We start from the raw sequence: 6000 nt of genomic DNA, 5'->3' as shown, positions 1-6000 counted from the left end.
GGCTTGTGAGGCTGATAAAAGGATGCTTGTTCCCTTTTGGTACATAGATCTTTAAGAAATTAGTTGATTCTGTTCAAGTGACTGAAAACCAACAGTTGGTTATTATAATCTTCTAGATCAGGGGTAGTCAAACTGCGGCCCTCAAGATGTCCATGGACTACAATTCCCAGGAGCCCGCGCCAGCTAATGCTGGCAGGGGCTCCTGGGAATTGTAGTCCATGGACATAGAATCATAGAGTTGGAAGGGCCCATACAGGCCATCTAGTCCAACCCCCTGCTCAACGCAGAATCAGCCCAAAGCATCCTAAATCAAGGGCCGCAGTTTGGAGGGCTGTAGTTTGACATCTGGAGGGCCGCAGTTTGACTACCCCTGTTCTAGATAAAAGGGGAAGGGGGTTGTGTGTGTGCATGTGTCTACAAGAGACTGACACACCAATTACACAAAGAATCCCCAAAACAGGAGGGAATGTTTCATTGTGCTCCTGTGCAGCAGCATCCCCCACCCCACCCTCAGTTCCTCTTTGGCCACTGAAAGAGGAGGTCATCTTTGTGGAGTCTCCAATCATTTGCTTTGTGATAAATCACTTCCCCAATACACCAGGGTAGTTTTGGCTTGTGCACTCTAATGGATTAGAAAGATATTTTATTGTAGTCCATGGATATCTGGAGGACCACAGGTTGACTACTCCTGGGCTAGGACATCAAAGCTGAAGGTAGCATTGTGAGAGAAAGCCTTCAAAGTTTCAGAGGTATCGTCTAAATCAACTCCAGACAAGGCATTTCCTGCCACATCCTTGAAATTAACAAGATCAGTGCTGCATCTCAGTTCCATGTCGCAATGGGTCTGATCAGGGCCTCACTCTTGGGCTAATCACACTTGATCGTAACTGCCAGTTAAGAGGGCAAAAACCAAGCCTAAAGAAAAAGAGAAACAAGGATCCACTCTTGGATAAGAGAGTGGGTGAGCCTCCACTGGCTTCCCCTACAAAAGACCTCCATATGTACAGGCATCAGGTCTGTATGTTTCAGTCCTTAGAAACAGAAATCATCATGTCTGAGCATAAGCCAAAAGATAAGATATTGTCTCTATTTGTGTTCAACAGGCATTATTGCCTTTTCGGTGTTGAAGGGTCTTGAAGATCTTTCAAAACAATTGTAGCAAAACCCCACATCAAAACAACTAAGAGAGTGAAGCATTTCTACAGAATTAAGTGTCCTTTAATTGTCTAACAAAACACCCTACACTGGAGGGCTGTCAGGCTTTACCATTCAATTCCCACTAAGATGGCATTAGGATTCAACATTTTCAATTTTGAGACCATCACGGCTGATTACCAGCCAACCAGCAATGGCTGGCAGACAGCATTGGTCTTCATTTCCCCAAGCCGTGTGGACCCATTACAAAGTGAGCTCCTTGAAAAAAGAAAAAAAGAATGCACATTGCATCATTATGGGGAAAAAACCATGTGAACCCAGATCATGGGTTAGAACAGGCTTTCTCAACCAGGGGTTTGTGAAACCCTGGGGTTTCTTGATGGCGCTGGAAGGGTTTCCTAAATGGATGGGAGTTAATTTTGTATATATGTTTTTAAATCTGTTGAACATCAGGTAAAATGATCATATAGGGTCATGTTGACCTGCCCCCCTTTCCCAAAATGACCGATGATGGGCCTAGAGGGAGTGGGAAAGGGGGAGCAGGTGGGTGTCCACACTGGTATGCTTCCCTACCATATTGATAATCACACCACTTCTGGGATTTTGCAAAGCCTGAAGAATGTTTTAGGAGTTTCTCAACAATAAAAAAGGCTGGGTTAGAAAAAAAAACCTGTTAATAAGGACGTGCATGATAGTGGGGGGCACAGCCCACTTCGAATTAACTGGGCAAAAGTTTTAAGCACATCTAACCCTGTCTTAAAAGGTTTATTGTGGAATGCTGGTCAGAAATTCAAAAAAAGAAAATGGGGCTTCAACTCCACATTAAAATGAGGTAAGCCTGAAGCACTGAGTCCCACCTACTGTCCTGCTTGCTCTAAGGCCTACAGGAATTGTCTCAGCACAACGGAAGCAGGAAGGAAAAGAATGTGAAAGCCGAGCTGGGAAAAAGTAGAAAAGAGAGTGTGTGAGATGAAGGAGCACAAAGAGAAGACCTTGAAACGGGATACAGAGTGGAAAGGCTCAGAAAGCAGGGTACTAAACAGGGCACTATAGGATACAGTATTAGCCTCCCAATTTTAGCAGAGGCTGTGTTCTGAATGACTTTCTGGAGGCCTGGCTTATAGAATATATTTCTGAGGTTAGTACTCCAAGCTTTCAGGTGTCTCATATAGACCGTTTATGCACTGGGAACTTCACTGCCCCACCTCCCTATCAGGAGCACAAATAGGGGATGGATGAGGTGCACTAGGCCAAATGCTCCTCCATGTGGGTGCAGGAAGAGGTGGGGCAACCTGCCATGATTAGAACTCCAGCCTGCAGCCCGGCATGAAACCTCCAGTGCATAAATGGTCATAGTGTTGCCAACTCTGGCTTGGGGAAATCCCGGAGATTTTGAAGGCGCAGCCTGACAAGGGACCTCAGAGAGGTTGAGTGCCATAGGGCCCATCCTCTAAAGCAGCCAGGGGATCTGATCTCTGTTGTCTGAAGATGAGCGGCACTTCCAGGAGATCTCTGAGACCAGCTCCATCAGAGGCCGACAATCCAAACTGTCTCATTCTCCCCAGCCTTTCTCTGAATGTAACATGGCTGCCTTCTGCTTTATTTTTCCTACTGGTTTTAAACCTTATATGTTGGAGTTCAGCATAGCCGTTTCCCATCTGATTGCTGTAGTTATTTGATATGGGTATTTGGTTTTAAATTGTTAACCTGCCCTACCTCTAGATATGGTGAAAACTAGGAATTAAACTGCGTAATTATTGGGGGGATGCATTTCTCTTTGTTTCTGCCTCCCCAGCCGGCAAGCAGGGACACGAGCTGCCACTTTCTATTATGTTGTTCTTAAAAGCTAAGCATTATGAGCTTTGCTTGGGTTAAAAGTGAAGGGATAAAGCTAAGAAAACATTTTAATGGCAGCATTCAGCCAGATGTTCAGTTTTAATTGTTTATGTTTGCTTTAAAAAAAAAACATGTTAGATTTAGAAGACGAACCCATTTCAGACATTGTCCATTAACTTGATTTTATTTCTCGGCCATGAAAAATTCTCTTAGGAATCATCTCATCAAAACAATTAACCTGTTTTTGAAATGGAAATATAAATGGAAATGATATTACATTCTGTTCTGTATAATACTCTTTTCTCTCCAGAGGGAAAAGAATAACCCTACGATACACTGAACTTGCTGTTAATTGCCATACTGGAGTTCCTATACAACTGGTGAGAATGGGAGGTTTCCTGATGTTCTGCTGGCATGTCTGGATTCAAAGGGAAGCTTAATTTAAACCTGTGGAAATCTTGGAATTATCAAGTGGCATTATCAAATGGTTAATTCCAGTAACTTTACTCTTATCACAAGCATTCCTGTCTATCGGGAATAAGGTGAGGGGAAGCAGAAGCTGCACCTCTGGATAGGATCAGTGGAAAAGTACTACCATGATTTGCTGCTGGCATCTCTCTTTGCTCAGTCCATGTAGAAAAGTTGAATGTATTCACTGGACTAAGAAAACATACTGTGTGAACCAGCTCTTAGATACTTTGATCTTTTAAAATTTTGCATAAGTTCTACATGTTAGGAGGTTATTTTCTATTTGACCAGGTGAAAGTACCTTGTGTGCATGCATGCACATGCTCAGTACAACTGATAGCATCAGCTAAGAGTTGGATATCTTAGCTGATATAATTTCTGCATTAGCTTCCTGATACTGAGGTCACACAAGGATATTGAAATTATCCTGCTCTGGGCTTTTATTTGTGGCTAACAATTTCATGTGTCCTGCAGTATGTCATGGTTAGAAGACTGCAGTGTCTTAGTATTGTGGTATTAGGTATCCCTCTAGCCTGGAAGATAACATTCCCTGTCACAGCAGGGACTTGACATGGTGATATGATAGCCAGCATCCAGTAAAGTCCCTTGACATTCGCATAATCACCGGGGAGTGATGATTCCAAGATTAACCATTGCTAGTAGAAACATAATAGTTTTATAGAACTTTCAGGATTATTAATGGATACCATTTTGAGAAGTTGATTCCCTGGCAAAGGATACAATAGAGGCAGGAAAGGCATGTGGATCCCCTAAAACAACTAAGTGAAGTGCACTTTGACTGCAAGGAGATGAACTGTCTGTAATCGTAGTATATGTTCATAGTATATGTTAGTTTATGTTCTGTCTGTAATCGTAGTAACTAAATGAACAAGAAAGTGTACTGATTGACATGAAGATGACATATTGAGATGGACTACTGGTTGACAGCCCAAAATAATCTGTTCTGGTTTACATCAACTCATTGAGTACTTTTCCAGGCCTAGTATATGAGATCTTGGCTGCCAACAGCCAAATCTAACAGTTTTGGCATAGAAAGGGGAGCCGTGATTCCCCTGCCCACCTAGCTACTTATTCCCAACACATTACATATTTATCAATCCTCGTTTAATGTTTATAAACAGATACTGTAGATTTCATTTTCTGCATTGCTTCAATGGGAATTTCCAGGACTAAGGGAGACTTCGGAAACAGTTCGTTGGGCCATATTTAGATACCTGCAAATTGTATTTCCTCAGTGGTTGACAAGTTGCACCTAGACCTCAGCTGAGAAAAAGATACAAACCCTCTTGCCACAGTCTATTAAAAACCTGAATGTGTCGTTGGCCCTCATGAAGAGAGGGGAGGGTAATTATGACTGGATAGACAGTTCAAGGGCTCCCTCTTACATCTGACCCTGGTTTCTTCTGTCAGTTGTCTCGCTCCCCCACCCCCAATTGCCAGGGGACTCTGAGAAAGGGTTGGAAAACAGTCCTAGGAGCCTTAAAATGGCCCTGAATATTCCGCAGTGTTCCCAAATATTTCTGGGATATTTGGGAATCGATATTAAATATTCTGAAATCCTGAATCCCATTTCAGATGACCAGAATATACTTCCAAATATGAGTCTGAAAATATCCTTAGTGATTCTTTCTAGAGTCTACTTGGTTGTGACCATTTTGATTATTAGAGTTTTTTAAGTGCTTTGGTATGGGGAGAAACTACCATTACTAGAGATCATAGCTTTCCCCTTAAAATCCTTACCATAGTTCCTCTTAATATTTCCGGAATGGCCATCTGGGCAGCTCTGTCTGGGACAGCGGAAGCCTTTGTCCGGCTCTGTCTGGGTCTGGCCAGCGCTTCAGCGGACCAATCTGGATGTGCCCAGTGAAGCTGGGCGTGTCTGGATTAGGCCGGCCCCTGGAGCCACCACCTCCATGAGCCCCACAGACGCTTCCTGGACGGCGAGGAGGGCGCTCCCACGGCTCATGCCCTTCCCTGAGTCTGCACCTGGCTGCCGGCAGCTGCCCTGGCCCACACATGGCCCAGCCCATCGGCCCATGCCGCTGCGGAGCTCGACACTCTGGCAGGTCGCTGCTGCTACAGCCTGTCAACACCACCTCACCCGCAAGTGAGCCGCTTGGGCCACCTCGACACCACAGGCTGGCCGGCCACTGAGGATGCCGCTCGCTCTCCTCATCATGTGACCCCACACTGGGGCCAGCCGCCAACAGCCTGCATGCCTTGCATGCAGCCCCGGCCGCTGTCCCACATGCCACCACATCTCCACTCTGTGGTGGCCCGCGGCACCTCCACCCACCTGCTGGCACCCACCCTGCCCCAAACCCCTTGGCCAACAGACCTGAGCGTCTGCTGCTTCTGACACCACATTGCCCCTCCAGCAACATGCAAGCACCAGGGCTGTCCCATCTGCTGGACAGCCCGCTGTCTGCCGCCTGCGCATCCCTGCTGCTGCCCCCCCTGCTGCTGCGCCACCAACTACATGACTGTCCCGCCAGATGCAGCCAGAGCTTCAGGTACATT

General features: G+C 45.5%; 1 protein-coding gene across 3 annotated transcripts in view; it reads left to right on the top strand.

Annotated features, from left to right (window-relative positions):
• The first annotated feature begins 231 nt into the window (after positions 1-231).
• The window catches only part of GABRR3 (gamma-aminobutyric acid type A receptor subunit rho3), a 54399-nt gene continuing 48630 nt past the window's right edge, over positions 232-6000 (top strand). Inside the window, exons 1-2 of one of the 3 annotated variants that reach the window (XM_077342241.1) lie at positions 232-1987; positions 3302-3371. The gene's annotated coding sequence lies outside the window, so the exon portion shown is untranslated. Of the gene's footprint in view, positions 3534-6000 lie in introns of all 3 variants that reach the window. The other 2 variants (XM_077342240.1, XM_077342238.1) reach the window with 2 other exon arrangements.

Source organism: Paroedura picta, chromosome 6 (genome assembly GCF_049243985.1).
Source record: "Paroedura picta isolate Pp20150507F chromosome 6, Ppicta_v3.0, whole genome shotgun sequence".
Taxonomy (NCBI): domain Eukaryota; kingdom Metazoa; phylum Chordata; class Lepidosauria; order Squamata; family Gekkonidae; genus Paroedura; species Paroedura picta.
This window is presented reverse-complemented; position numbering and strand designations above follow the sequence as displayed.